We start from the raw sequence: 16772 nt of genomic DNA, 5'->3' as shown, positions 1-16772 counted from the left end.
ATATTTCCTGAACTCTTCCTGTAACTTTTTGTTGTTTTTTTGTTTGTCTCTTCTTCCAGTCATGTAAATCATGTAAATGCAAAATAATTGTGCTAAAAAAAAAATATTTTGCCAGCTAGGATTATGTTGTCTTTCTCCAAAGAAGATTTTTATTTGATGCTTATAGGTACCTTGAATCAGAAATAACTCAAATCGAATATCAGGGACTGAGATGATTTTAAGCTAAGTAGCTGCATTTCCTAAGGTTTATTTCCAGTACACCATTAATACTCTCTGGTTTTTTCCCCAATGTCTTAAAAATATAATCTCTCTCTATATATTTTAGCTTTTCTAATTTTTCTTAGTTCGAGATTTGGTCTGCTATCACTGGAAACAAAGGATGATAATTCAGAATCAATAGGAGAGTATCAGTTTCTTAGATCAAAATTGTATTAAATGGTTTATGGAAGAAGCTTCCAATGTCTTCTGTATAAAACAGGACATCTATTATCATTTGATCATGACTGGCTTATTTCTAGAAAAACTGTTAGTCTCACTGAACCAGCTGGGGGACCTTCCTAAGCTCCTGTTTCCAAATAAAAAAATATATATATGTGTGTGTGTTTCAGGAAGCGTTTCAAGATTTTAAAAATATATTTCTGCATTTTTTCAGTACCAAACTATTTTTCCCTTGTAAAGTTGGAACACAATTGTTACATTACCTCTAAAATATTCATTATTTAAATAAGATTTTTATGGCAAGATAAAGAATAAAAATACTTTATTACCAAAAAAGGAAAATTTGTACTTTTATATAATAGGATGCATTTATCCTAATTTCTTTAAAGTTCTTCAATTGAAATGCAACTAATTTTAACCTAAATGGAGAACTTTTGACAAGCTGTATATCATTGAGATAGTGAATAGTTTGAAAATAATAATGGTAATTTTCAATAATGTCAGTGTTTGAATCATTCACACTTATTACAGTTCCAATTCTTTGCTGGGGACTATCTTCAATACATTGCACATTGCTTTATTAGACAATACTTATATATTTTCCCTAAAATCATTTCAATTTTGAGAAATGGGCTAATAAATCAGTAATACCTACTTGAAAAATCTGTTCCATATTTGCCAGGAAATATTGCCTATAATAAAAAATAGACCCTAAGTAACATTTTTTTAAAAATCAGCTTTATTTTATAAAATGATAATACAGGGACTTCTTAGAACTTATATCTTTATACGTTAACCTAAATATCACATACATATTGGATAGTGAAAGGAAGAGAGACAACCTAGTAGAAACATAAATGAAAAAATACAGTCTTGGAATAGTCCATCTTAACTATAGGTAAGGTTGTATGCTCTAAGAAATTTGAATTATATTTAATAAATAAGAATTACTTTCTCTCAGAAATTGAGTCTTCCCTACAATGAATTTCCAAGTGACAGAGATGTTTTACAACATAAACTTCACTGTAAGGTAGTAGAGAAGAGAGTATGGGGAAGAGAAAGATATGGGCCTGCAACAAGACATTTCTGCCAAACTACCTTAGTATTAATATCTTAAATTATTGTGGCAGCTTCTCCTAATGCACAAAAAAACCCTAAAATTTCTGATAAATCCATTGACTTCAGATTGGGAACATGCTTGTTTGGGAACATGCTTATTGTTTTTAAACTGAGTTTAAGAGTTTTAGTGATTATGTAAATGTACCATTACTCTAACATAGATGCTCTGCATACAAATGGGTCAAAACTTAAGCACAGAATTCCTCAGATTGTTTTGTGGAGTGACAAAACTATGAATATGAGCTATTAATATGAGCTAGTAATGCAAACTATTAGAAGTTATTACTAAGAAACATAGTAGGGAGTTAATATTTTATCAAAAATATTAGAAAATGTTAGAATTGATAAAGAAATTTCTTTACAGTGGAAGTTTTTAGTTCCACAAAAGTTTAAATCTTTTAAAATGCTAATCTGTACTCTGATTCTCCAATGAATATAGTTTTTCACTTTCCCAAGTGTGTACCCTTCTCCCTCCCTTGGAATTTCAATTAATGGGACCTGTTTGGAAAATTTTAGAAACTGCCATGCCAGACTATGATTACAGGTGTACTTCTTCAGTATCCAAAGCCATAATATATGTCTATATTGAAGGAGGTTTGGATTAGGCTTCCTTGTTTTTCTCTTGTATATTTATTGAAAGTAATACTTGGAAAGTGATTAAAATATCCTGCCAGCATTGACTGGGCATTTTATTTTCCAAAAGTGGATGAATTAATTTTGAGACATTAACTCTTTTGGGAATCTTTTGGAGTAGACTTGACAAGTGAAGTGCTGCCAGCTCACAGGATGCCCTTTCAGGTTTTTTTGTTTTGTTTTGTTTTCTTCAGATTTAAGATTGTTTTCTTTGCTTTGCTTTGTTAATTTCTCCCCTTTGATTGTATATAGAGTCAGAGTCTTTTGTTGAGACATATTTTGAGGAGCTGTGGGGAGAAGCTGAGAGATAAGAGATGAGAGGAGTGGAGAGTGTGTCCATAACAACTAATGATAAAAAACAAACAAAAAACCCTTGGGCTCATATACAAACACACACACAAATATGTGTTTCCTGAAAAAGTGAAGGCAACTGAAGTTTTCTGCTCAATAATAGCAATCACTTTCCATTTTCCTATAACACTTAAATGTATTTTTTTACTCCTTATCATAATTTCTATCATTTTGCCATGTATTTATTTGACAAATAGGTTTCAGGAACAATGTGCTATACATTGTGCTACGTGGCAAGTATATAGAAGAGAACTATTAAATATATGGTCTGCTGGGGGAATCCGACATGAAGCAAATGACTAAGAAATAGTAAGTACTTTATTGAAAAAAATAAGGTATCCTGAGAAAGAATAATGGGGTGCATCTAGTGTAGACTCAGGACACCGAGAAGGAATCCTAAGAAATAAAATTTGAGCTGACATTTGAAGGATAAATAGTAGTTGTGTGGCTACAGGAGAGTGGAGAATATAAGCTTTCAAATCAGAGAGAATAGTGTGTGCATAGTTCCACGTCTTTAAAAAGCTTGACTCATTTGGGAAACAGAAATAATGTTTCATTATGCACTGATCATCACACAGTATGAAGAAGTTTAAAGAAGTCACATTTTCTACTTACTGATATGTATGCTGAAGGGTTTTGTGTACTGCTATTTGCAATTTACTTTAAAATCTATCAAAGATAAAGACGGATCAATGAATGGTTAGAAGAATGGATATCTCAGGAAGCAGCTATAGCAAAAAGTTAATTGAAAAAAATAATTAGTGGTATATGGGGTTTCATTGGGTAACTTTTTTCTGTATGTTTGAAAATTGTATAAGACATTAAAAAAAACTTGTATAACACATGTGGTTGAGGGAATTTAAGGCAAGGATGCATTGGGTTAGAACTCTGGATGACCTCTAAGGTGCTTTTAATGTCTCATAATTCTATGAATAAAAACATCAAGACTTCAGTTTTTTTTTTAAAAGAAACATTGCTATCTCCATCAGTGTACAGAACTACTGGACACAGAGCTTTTAAGTTTGAAAGTACTGTGCAAATAGGCAATGCATATTCCATTTTCTCAAGTATTTATGAATTAGTCATTTCAGCTACCCATTAGTCCCAGAGCAGTCCAAGAATTGTTCAGTGATTATGTTCGATAGTTGAGGGAGAAAATCAGTAAAATTGAAGGATTTTGTTCAATTTAGCTCATTTTTAACAGAAATAATTCATAGCATAAAACATTTCTACATTCCATTGCTAAATGTGCTTTACAAGGAAATCAGTATAATTTTAAAGAAATAAAATAGGAATAGTATTTTTATTATTATCACTTTTAGGCCCTGGGAACTTTGTCTTCACTCTTACATTTAATTTACAAATACTCTAATGAGGTTAATATTATTTTCTATGTCAAGCCTCTCATCTAAACATAGGTTGGCTATAATAAGAATGGAATTAGAGAGGGCTCTGGAAATTGCATAACATTCACCTGTGGGGATCTTTGACAACGCACACTGCCAGGCAGCTCTCATGTGGAGTATTCTTTCCTACATCCCTTTCTTATAAGTATTAGATCATTAAATATGAAATGTCCGATTTCAAATAAAAAATGTAGTATATTATATTTAATATCTCAAATAAGAAGCAGTACAGTTAATCAAAGTATGTGCCTAAACTATCGACACAGTTTTACCATCTTAATGATAGCTTGTTTATGCCAGCAGCAAAGAAGCCTGGAGAGCAAGTGGCGATGAAATTGCAAAAGATATCTCTTTTATAGACTGTTTATAGCAACACAATTTACAACTGCAAAGATGTGGAAACAACTCAAGTGACCATCAATACATGAGTGGATTAATAAAATGCAGTATATGTATACCATGGAGTACTACTCAGCCATAAAATAAAATGGTGAAGTAATACCTTTTATATTAACCTGAATAGAACTGGAGCCCATTCTTCTAAGTGAAATATCACAAGAATGGAAAAACAAGCACCACATTAATTCACCCTTAAATTGGCACTAATTGATCAACATTTATGTTCACATATGGAAGTAACATTTATTGGGGATCAGGCAGGTGGGAGGGGGGATGGGTATATTCACACCTAATGGGTGTGGTGTGTGCTGTTTGGGGGATGGGCATGCTTGTAGCTTTGACTCAGGCAGTGTAAAGGCAATTGATGTGACCAAAGCATTTGTACTCCCATAATATTCTGAAATTTAAAAAGAAAAAGAAAAACAAAGGGAATCTCTAGGGAAATGATACCTGAGAACCAGTCCAGACTGATGCAAATCAAGATTTCAGGAGAAATTTCTCTAAGAGGATAATTGGTAGAATACCTCATGTTTTTGAATGGATACTCCAGAGGCAATCTCAATGAAACACTAGCTGATCCATGATAGTCCCTTCTACACAAAAATATTTCCCACATTGATCAAGTTTCTTCATTTTAGTGCATTGCCTAAAATTCCTGTATCTTTACTATAAATAAATGGATTTTTCAACTCTCAAAAAAAAAAAAATTATAAGGTAGAACATTTAAAAGAAGAAGAAGAAATTGCAAAAAGCATTTCGACAGCTTGTTGAGAATTGAATATTTTTCCTTGCAAGAAGTGGTCCAAAGCCTGGAAGGAAGTAGTAGTCAGATGGCGCAAGGTCTAGTGAATACAGTGGATAACAGAGTGTTTCTGAGTCCAGGATCTATAGTTTAAGCAGCATTGTTTGTGCAACATGTGGTTAAGCGTTGTCATGCAAGAGGATTGGCCTGTCTCTATTCACCAATCTCGGCTGCTTCATCACAAATATCCTCATCATTTCATCCAGTTGGCTGCAGTAGACATCCACTGTCATCAACTGACCATGTTTCATGAAGCTGTAGTGGATAATACAGTGCTCGATTGCCAAACAGACACCATTAGCTTTTTTTGATGAACATTTAGTTTTGGACTGTGTTTCAGCACTTTATTTAATCATTGTGCTGAATGCTTACAATTGTCAAAAAGAATCCATTTTTCATCACACTTAACAATACAGTGTAGAAATGGTTTTCCTTTAGGTCATGACAACAAAGAGAGACAAGCTTCAAGACACTCATTTAATTCATGCGGAACCCAATATATCCAGCTTCTTTAGCTTGCCAACTTGTTTCAAATGGTCCAATATTGTTGGAATAGTAATGTCAAACTTTGCTGCTAATTCATGAGTAGGTTGAGATGGATTTGCTTCCACTCCATCTTTCAGTTCATCATTATCCACCTTGGTCTCAGGTTACCCACATGGCTCATTTTCAAGGTTAAAATCACAAGAATGGAACATCTCAAACTATCAATGCACTTTTCATTCATTAGCCACATCCTTCCCGAACCCTTTGTTGAAATTTCGAGCTGTCTGTGCTGCATTATTTCCACGACGGAATTCATATTAGAAAATAACATGAATTTTCAACTTATCCATGGTTTGACAAACATTGCTCTAAAAAAAATTTGAAAGATCACAAGCCAAACTGTGTGTTTGAGAAACTGAGGATGTACCTTCACAACAAACATAAAACAAGAAACGTCAAAGTGAAATGTCGGAGCTATCAACTGCCAAATTTCCTTAGTACTAAGGAAATTAGACATTTCATACTTAATAAATTTATAGTATTTGCAGTTTTAAAAAAGATTCTTCAGATGACTTTGACCTTAAATATTAACTCAATTTCAACAAATATCTTTTTTACCTCTAAAATAATAATAAATAATTTTCAAGGTTGTGAAAATAAAATCCAATGTATGAAAAGTTTATGATATTAATTCATTTATTAATTCAGCAAACATCTGCTTGCCTAAAATGTGTCCAGCATTGTGTTAATTTTTTAGGATATAAAAATAAATAAAACACTGTTCCTACCTGCAAGAAGTTTTTTCTGAAAAGAGATAAGAAGCAGATAAAGTGTGATATATAGAAACATGGTCAGGCTGACAAAGACATCCATAGAAAAGGCAGAGAAATAGACTGTAGAGGCTCCTGTTTTATACAGCCCAGATTACTTTCAAAGATCCATTCTCTAGAAAGATTACCCCTCATTTTGGGGGTGTGTGGGAGGAAATGGCTTTTCCTCCATTCCAGGTGGTTTTGGTTGGTCTGTTAGTCATGATACACCATCACCATGACAAACAGACTGGTTCCATGGATAGGGCAACATGACACAAGCCTAGCCAGTCAGAGAATTGCATTCCTATGCACAAAGATTGTTACAAGATCAGACAAGCTACTCGAACCAGACTATCTCCCTGAAAAGTTTACAAGAGAAATAATGGATTTAGATGGTCACCAGTGTTGAGCTCTAAAGGTTAATAGGAAGAAAAAAGAGGACTTTGAGGGAAGCAATTCAGGAAAAGGACACAATTGTATAGCAGTTAGCTTTTGCCTTGTAACAAACCATCTTCAAAGTTTAATAGCTTAAAACAACAAACATTTAGCTCACAATTTTACATGAACAATTTCCACTGGGCTCAGCTGAGTGTTTCTTCTGGTTTCAGTTTACAACCTCTGATCTTGGCTAGGTACACTCATGCATCTTTAGTGACCTATGGACTGGCTTGGACTAATTTGTTTATGATGCCTGCCTTTAAGAAAGTTAGAGAAACTGGCCTCTCTCCATGCGATCACTCATACTCTAACAGGTTAGCTCAGACTTGCCTGCATGATGCTTGCAGGATTCCAAGAGCAAGAGTATAAGTATACAAAGCGTCTTAAAGCCCAGGCTCAGTATTTACAAATTTGTTGTTGTTGGTGGTGTTGTTGCATTCTACTAGTCACAGCAAGTCAAAAGACCAAGCCAGATTCAAGTGAAGGGGAAGTAGACCATGCCTCTTTTTGAGAGGGGCTACAAATAACTGTGCTCACTTCTGCAATCATCCACTCTCAGAACTTTGATAGTATGATTGTGACACAGTATAGAAGGGGAAAAATTATCAAAAATAAAACTAGGTAGTTATCCAAAGGTATTAATGGGTTTTGTTTGCCTTTAAGAAAGTTTGACTTTATCACTGGCATGGAACAAAGAGATTACTGATATTAAGTGCGCTTTCATTAAATGATAATTTTGTCATTTTTGGTTCACAGACCCTATGATAAGAGGATCATCATTTAAATATCAGAATTTGTTATGGTTAGTTCAGGAAAATGAAAATGATTATGGCAATAATCAAATCTGAATTACAAGTCTGCCATCCTGGTAGGAGGTTTAACGTACAAGTCTAATGCAAGGTGCTCAAAATCACTGGAAGTGTTCTGAGACTGAGAAAACTTAATACAGGGAAAAATAGAGTACATTGTTGGAAGATAGACAATGAAGGATCGCTTTGGGCTACACTGCATGCTCAAGTTACAACAAATGCTCTAGAATTGCCTTTCTGAAGAAGATAAATCTGGTTCACTGTATTAATAAGTTTGCAAAAACTTATTGGTCAAGGCCTCTATTAGTCAGCTTGGGCTGCCATAACAAAAGATCATAAATTGGGTGACATAAATAATAGAAATTTATTTTTTCAGTTCTAGAGAAACTGAGAGGCTAGAAGTCCAACATCAGGGTGTTAGCATGGTCTAGTTCTGGTGAGGCTTTCTTCCTAGCTTTCAGATAGCTCCTTCTTGCTGTGTCCTCACAAGGCAAAAAGAAAATGAGATGGATAGAGATCCAAGAAACAGAGAGAGCTCTCTGGTGTCTCTTCTTGTAAAGACACTAATTCTACTGGATAAAGACCCTACCCTGAGGACATCATTTACCCTTAATTAATTCCTTAGAGGCCCTGTCTCCAAATATAGTCATATTAGGTGTTAGGAAATCCACATATGAATTTTGGGAGGCTATAAGTCAGTCCATAGCAAAGTCAGTATAAGAAGGAAAAAGTCCTTCCACCAGTGGCCCTTCCTCTTTTTTCTTTCCTCATGAAAAAATATAGGTTGGGCAAATATTTAAGAAATGACATTAAAATTATTAGCCTGCATTAAATCCTTCATCCCTTGTTTGGCCTTATACAAACAGTTGATTCTTTGAGATACTTATTTATAATTAGAAATTGTTAGTATGTATCTTTCTCGAATTCAGCTAAGAAAACTTTTTAATGCTCTTAGTTACTCTGAGAAAACGAGAAGTTTATAAGAAGGAAAAATATATTCAACTGTGAGTAATGACTCCAGCATATATTATATACTTGAAATCATTAAAACATTTATTTTGACTTAGATCATTTATCAAGTGAAACAGGAAAATGATTACATGTTCAACTTTTTAAAGAAAATAAAAGCATAATAGTAACATTGCAAATTTAAATTTGTTTTTGTGCATTAGTCATTTATGAAGATTGATACATTATAATAGAACATATATCAACTTATAATCAGCTAAAATATAATTTTATATTGCAACTGGAACCAAGAGGATTGAAAAGAGCTTAATGAAAAAGGCTTTACATATTCTCTGTAATAAATAAATGACATACTGGAATTGATTATTGTTTACTGCCCAGGGGAGAATCTTCAAGACAGAAAAATGCAATATTCTTACAACAGATTTATCAGATCATAATCCAATTGTACTCAATTTTGAGTTGAAGAATAAACCTTCACAAAGTGATGGGTCAATAAATAATAGCTTAATTGTCCAGAAGAACTTTAAACAATTAAAATTAATATTGAATAATATTTCTAAGATATTATAAAATATTTCTATAGAAATACTTTATATGAAAACAGAATATGGTGTACTACAATAAAGATGCATAATAATTTTTTATAGAAAAATTCAGAGGGGAAAAAGTGGAGTTCAAATATCACAGGTAGAAAAACAACATAGCAAATGCAATTGGTATATATGGAATAATTACTGAATTATCAAAGATAAATATGAAACAAACATTTTGTTACAAAAATAAAGAATATTTTACTAAAGGCTCACAGTGCCTTAACAATATATCAAACAACCAGCTTCAAGACTAATAAAAAGAGAAAACATCCTAAATCCCAAATCACAGGAAAGATACGAAGAAATATCAGATGCATTAACTCTATACACTTAATTGTACAATAGCCTCTACAAATAAAGGCTAAAATTCCAACGGAGTAGGAAATTTGACCATAATTTGTTCAAACTTTATTATGATTAAAATAAAAACATCTATCATTTTAAAAATAAGAATTTTATTTTTGACATCAATAGAAATAAAAAGAGCATAGTTTCTGATTAAATCAGTATTCATTTTCACTCAAATTTATGAATTAAATTGGTATTGAGGCCGGGCGCGGTGGCTCACGCCTGTAATCCTAGCGCTCTGGGAGGCCGAGGCGGGTGGATCGCTCGAGGTCAGGAGTTCGAGACCAGCCTGAGCAAGAGTGAGACCCCGTCTCTACTAAAAAATAGAAAGAAATTATATGGACAACTAAAATATATATATACAAAAAAATTAGCCGGGCATGGTGGCTCATGCCTGTAGTCCCAGCTACTCGGGAGGCTGAGGCAGTAGGATCGCTTAAGCCCAGGAGTTTGAGGTTGCTGTGAGCTAGGCCGACGCCACGGCACTCACTCTAGCCCGGGCAACAGAGTGAGACTCTGTCTCAAAAAAATAAAAAAATAAATAAATAAATAAATTTGTATTGAATTCAGTTTTGTCAAAAGAGCATGTGCCCTCTCCAGGTGTACATGATATGTATTTTAGAAAAACAGCCTCCTCTCTTCTCCCACTTCCCTTCTCTCCCCTCCCTCTTCCCCTCCCTTTCTCTCTCTCTCTCTCCCCCTGCCCACACACACAGAAACAAAATGGAACAAAGAGAAAATCTGTTTTCCCAAGTCTAAGCAGTTATACACATTCTGATTGCATAGCCATTTTTATGCTTCTGTGTTTATTTGACTGTCTTAAAACAAAACAAATAAACAAAAAGTAATCCTTTAACTGTCATCATTCCCCAAATGAAAAGCTGTAGACCTTGTAATGTCCTTCAATTAAATAAGCAGATATGATTATAAGTTAAATTGGTAGAACATTTTTCCTTGGATCAAGAATACCATATAAACTCACTTTAAGATTTTACCATTTTAAACCTGCCTTTCATATGATGAGAGATTGAGGGGGGTGGATAAGAAAACATAACAAACAATTTAAACATGCACACATGCAAAAGAAATACTACCAAGAGTGTACAATTTTATATAAAATTGCTACTTTCTTATTGAAGATCACAATATAATTAATTCTTCCTGAATTATTTGGCAATCAGATAGATTGCATAATGTCAGAATAAAGCACTGCTCCAAAACTGGGCTTCTTTGTCCACCTCCATAACACATAATTTAAGCTTATATTATGTGAAAGGTACTCTCTGAGTTTGTGCAATATAGCAGCTCTACTTCTAAACTCATTCCATAAGCTCCTTTAGCCTTAGTGGTATGCTTTTATAGCGTAGTGAAGATTATTGAGGTTCTATCTGTATTTCCTATTTAGTCTGTGGCAGAGGTTAGATTATGCTGTGATTTAAATAAATTTTCCTGAAAATGTGTTAGAAGTCATTGACAGATTATTGGCGGGTAAATAGTAGCGCTCAGGTTTTATAAACTCATCATGTCTTCCTGACTACTATATCACATTGCCATAATATATTCTGAGATATTTGGTAATTTCTTTGGTTATATTGTATGAAATGTGGCAATGAATCATCCCCATAAATGATAATTTTTTCCCCAGTATTGAAACACAGGGTGACATTTTTGAGAACATTTAAATAATATTTAAAAATCCAAATTTTAGTGAATACCCATATTTTAGGATTTTCCAAGGTAAATAATTCAGCTGGTATGAAAATCATGAACAGCTACTTTGAATATGTTGCACATGTGCTGGCAATATTAAACGCATCAAAATGTATTCCTCTGACTGGCAGCTGCTGATTTACTTTGATATCATCAGTAAGAATCATCTACAGTTAAATAAAGTTAAATCCAATTAAATGCAATTTTAGAATCAAGAAAATACACTAACTGCATGGTGTATCCTCTTCAGCGTGAAATTCTGTTATTGAAATAATCCAGAGCTTTGAGGACATATATTTGAATAGCCCAGACATGTCACGTATTTATTCATTTAGGAGACTTAAAATCTAGTGTGCAAGACATCTCTTGGGTTCTATAGTATATTAAAATAAATAAACATTTCATGCTCCCAAAAGCCTGTATTTTAATTGGAAATGTATACAAATGAGTATAAGTGTTATGGAAGTCCAGTTGTAATACATTCTGTAACTACAGCATACATTATGTCTGAGCATTTAAAGGAGAGACCACAAATTCTCTTGGAGATATTGAGGAAGGTTTTAAAAAAGGAAATGACATTTGATTTGGGGATATAGAGCAGAAAGAATTTTGATTGGTAAAATTGGTTGTTAATAGGAAACCCAATAAGAAAAAAACATTAAGAGTAAGAATCAATTTCAGAGATTGTCATAATATTAATAGTAAGACAGTTTTGATAAAATATATGTATAAATTATTAGAAATAATGCTAGGGAGGTAAGTTAAGGCCTATGAGTTTGGACATGATCCAGCAGACAGCAGATAGTTGCGAGATGTTACAGATATTTCTCTTTCAAAATATATTAAATAACAATTGCATTGCTGTTCTGCTATGAAACTACCTAAGTTAGCATAAGTTCAGTTATTTTTCAAACACATTTTCTTGCTTATCACTGACCCAAATCATTAACTTTAGTTGATAGCATTCTTTTGAGCTCTAGCTCCACTGACAAATTATCTACTGACATCTCCTTTTGACTGACAATATTTTCTCCCCTTTCTTAAATATTCTCCCTCATGATTCCTTCATCTTCCTAGTTGCACAAAACCAGAAAATTGTGCACCACTTTTGATTCTCTTTTATATTAGTTTATACTACTGCATAAAAAAATGCTCCAAAACTTGGCAGCTTAAAATATAGTGAATATTATTTTAGAGCCGTGTGGTGCTGCCTCGGGGGCCTTCATGAAGTTGCAGTCAAGCTGGTGGCAGGGACCTCAGTCATCTGAACGCTTGAGTGAGGCTGGAGGAATGACGTCCACGATGGCTCTCTCATGACACTGTTGGCCTGAGGCCTTGGTTTCTCACCACACGGACCTCTCCACAGGGCTCCTCAGGACATACAACTCCTCATTTCCCCAGAGAAAATGATCCAAAAGAGAGAGATAGTGTGCCTGAAAAGGAAGATGCAATATCTTTCATAACCTAATCTCAAAAGTGACATACCATCAATCTTTCTGTATTCTCTTTGCTACATACACCAGCTCTGCTCCAAGGGAGGAAACTATACAAGGCTGTGGATACCAGGAGACAGGGAATCACTGGGGACCATCTTGGAGGCTGGAAACCATATCCGCTGTCCTTTATCTCATCTGCCCAAGTCTTAGCAACTATGAATAGGAAATAATCCAGAAATATAGCATTCTTTTGCTCTAATTTTTGCTGCTACTTCTTCAATTTTGACCTTAACCTCTCTTCTAAATTGTTAAATTAAGTTAAATTTGGCCTAAATCTGCCTTTGAATGTAGCAAATTGTAGCCTAACTTAATAAGTACACATATTGTAACCTAACTTGAGATTATATTCTTGTAACAAGTAAACCATTGGACAGTCATAGCAGCTGAGCTTTCAACAAATCACTGGCTACAGACTGCTCAGACATTTCCAAATAAGGCAAATGCTGAACTGTAATCAGTCAGGCTATTTGTGTAAGTCAGTTTATTTTCTCGTCTATGAATACTGCCTACCCACGTTGCCGGGTGGTGCTCCCCGAACCTTTACTGGTTCAAGGTGCTGCCCGATTTATGCATTGTTTCTTGGCTCAAATAGATTCTGCTATTTTTAACTTGTCTAAAGTGTTTCTTTTAATAAAATTATTGCTGTGGCAGTTGAGTCAGGTACCTCAGGTCTCCTTCTTTTGCAATCAGTTCTCCTTTTCATCTACTATAGTGAACTCTCAAATTGTAGCTCTGGTTGTGCAAATCTCCTGCTTAATGCCATTTAATAGTTCACTAGTTAATAGCTAACTAGTTAATAGTTAACTAGAAAAGGATATTCAAATAGCTAAGTAAAGCATATAAAGGTCCTCAAAAATATTAATTCTGCTTAAGTTCTGAATTCATTTCCTGCCACAGGTAACTTTGACTCCAACTTTCCTTCAACATAACTGCAATATAAAAGCACTTGCAGTTCCTTGAGCATAAGATGCTTTAATCATAGTTCTGAGTCATGACAAGTGCTATCCCTCTTATTACAATGTCCTTTGCAATTTTTTTCCCTGCCTGGATCCCTCTAAGTCATTCTTCACTCATTTGAAGCCTTTGCCAAGCCCGTGCAAGAATTTAATCAGCCCCTCCTCTATCCCATGACCATTACTGAACTCATCCCATTGTATTGAGAATATCCCCAAACCGTATGCCACATCTTTAGTATGCCAAGGATGTGTTTATAGCTATAAATGCTCAGGTATTAGCCTCAGATCCCAGGCCCTTTGCCCCTAGGAAGCTAGCAGCTTGTCTATCCTAAGTGTTATGACAAAAATAGAATCATTGGTTCCCACTGAAGGGATATGAAATGATACAGGAATTTACTTAACTAAATATCTAAATATATTCTCCAATCGGTGTTTTAATGGTTTATAAAATTAAATAATTCTGATCGAGGCTCAAACAAAATTGTGATAATTTTCTTTATAAACTATTTTACGTTCTTTAGTTTCTTCATTTTTTTCTAACCTCACTTATTTTAAAAGGATACAATTATTGAAAACTCTTACATTATAATTAACCTATTTGTTACACTTAAAATCAATTTATTATTAAAACTAAACTGAAAATGAGGACTCAAAAATATAGTAATGATAGGATTATAATCTGTTTCTGAGAAAATTTTACTATGTTTGTAGCTTCTTTTTAAACTAGAAGTATATTTTTATATTGTCTTTAAAAAACTCACGTTTCTTTCCTCAATAATCAAATGAGTCTCAGATTTTCTCTAAGCATACTAGCATTTACTATGTTAAAATTATATTTATATGTGGATAAATTGTTCTTGATGTTTTCATTATAATAAGAAATACTGTTCCATCATTTTCATATTATGGCAATCAGGAATGTATATTATTGTACGATACATTATGTTTTCAATAATGAATATGTGAAGGAAAACATTGCATACTGCTTATGATCTGTCTTTTTCACTAATCATTCAAAGGATATTTTCTTTACTGAGCATCAAGTTTAATTACTTAATTATATGATAGACCAGAATGGCTTTGAAGAAGTCATCCCATTCTGAGAGGTGCATAATATGTTATAAAAAATGCCCTAATTACATAATTAACTGATAAAATGGATTGGCTCCAAAAGACATACATAATACAGATGTTTCAAAAACTGTAATCACATAACTGCACTATAATCTTATATTGGCCAAGTGCATAATCAGGATCTTGTTTTACTTACAAAGTTACTTGGAAAAGACTGGAAACTAGGATATCTAAGGCTAACAAAATTTTCTAAATAATGCATATATAAGATCTTGGCATAATTAGGGTAATGAGACAAAGATCAACATGAATGTTGTTATTAAGTGAAATGACACTTAGAATGAAATATATACTGCTTGGACATAATTGTAATTAACATCAGGAAATATTTACTCAGGTCCCACAGAGAATATGGCACTATAGTACCTTTCAAAGGGGTTATAAGGCTTTGGTTGCCTGGAACTCTTATTCCCACAAATAATTGTCTGAATTAAAATAGGCCAGGGCTCTCAGGATGATTCTTAGGAAGTCATGTCATCTCTCTAGATTTCAGTTTCCTCATCTGAAAAATCAGTGTGGATGACCTTTGGGATTTTTTTCTATCTACTTTTTCCCCCCTCATTTTCCTTTACTGGAAAAGAGGAATCAGGTTATAACAAAACAAGCAGCTTGACAGGTATTTGAATGCCAACTAGGAGAACGTTATCCTTGGGGAGATATATGTGTTCAATCTCTATTTATAGATTAGGTTCAAATCCATGATGAAATATTTCTGTAGATGGAATAAAAAAGCAGAAAGTGAAGTAATGTTCAAATAGAATGTAAAGCAGTGGCGGCAAGTTGGTGGGTGGTAGATAAAACAACAGAAAAAGATAAAGTGCCAATACTTATATTTTGTAAAATTATGAAACTTATTTAGGCCAATTTATCTTCTTGTGATAATGTTCAACTTTTTATAATTATAACTCCTGATAGTGAAAATTCCATAAATTGATAAATATGGTTCAATAGCTATATTTAAGTGTGCCTGTATCTAGAGAGACTTCTAAAATCTCTCTAGACATATAAGGAATCACAGGGGGTATATCATGGAAGTATGCTTGATTAGGCAATTCTTTCAGTGTTCTTCAAATTTACATTGATGGATAGACATGCTCCCTGAGTTCTTCCTAATTTTAGAAGCTCCTGAGACCAACGAGGCAGGGAGAAGATAGAAGAGTGATGTTTCCAATCATCTTCCCTGACTGAACATGGTCTATGTAGATGAAATGATGTGAAGAATGGGCTCTAGTTTTGAATTATTTAAGACAAATAAGACAGGAGAATAGTCTACTAATAAGAACATGAAAGCTGTTTTGGGAGAAACCTGAGAAGGTCTGATGGATGCTTATGTTTAATGCTTAAGGTTGTAAGCAACAGGTTTTTCAACCTACACTAAGTAATGAAAGTGTGATGTAACAATACACATCACTTTAGGGAACACAGAGTCAGAACTCCAGAGATGAACAGGAACCATCGTATTGTTGGACCACATGGAAACTAAACCTGGAAGGTCATCCAGAGCCCAGAAAACTCTGGAGATGGGATCTGCCTTTATGTCTCAGTAGCTGAAATTCATTCATTGTTCCTTAAGCTGATCTCCAAAGCAAAACCATTCCTTTTTTGTGCCAGTTTTATTACAATTGGATTTTCTCATTATTTCACAGATTGAATTCCTACGAATAACCTTACTGGCTTGACCAATTATCAATATCCTACCTCAGCCAGAATTTTTTATCAGCTGTCTCTTAGACTTCTAACTCAATCTCCAATTTTTCACCCTGCTTCCATATTCATTTCTTCAGTCATCAAATATCAGACTCTTACATTACTGAGTTTTTAAAGTGCTGAAGATAAAGCATTAGGAGAGAAAGGCAAGATCCCTGCTGTC

This window comes from Eulemur rufifrons, chromosome 8 (assembly GCF_041146395.1).
Source record: "Eulemur rufifrons isolate Redbay chromosome 8, OSU_ERuf_1, whole genome shotgun sequence".
NCBI classification, from domain to species: domain Eukaryota; kingdom Metazoa; phylum Chordata; class Mammalia; order Primates; family Lemuridae; genus Eulemur; species Eulemur rufifrons.
The sequence above is the reverse complement of the archived record's forward strand: the minus strand, read 5'-3'. Positions refer to the sequence as shown.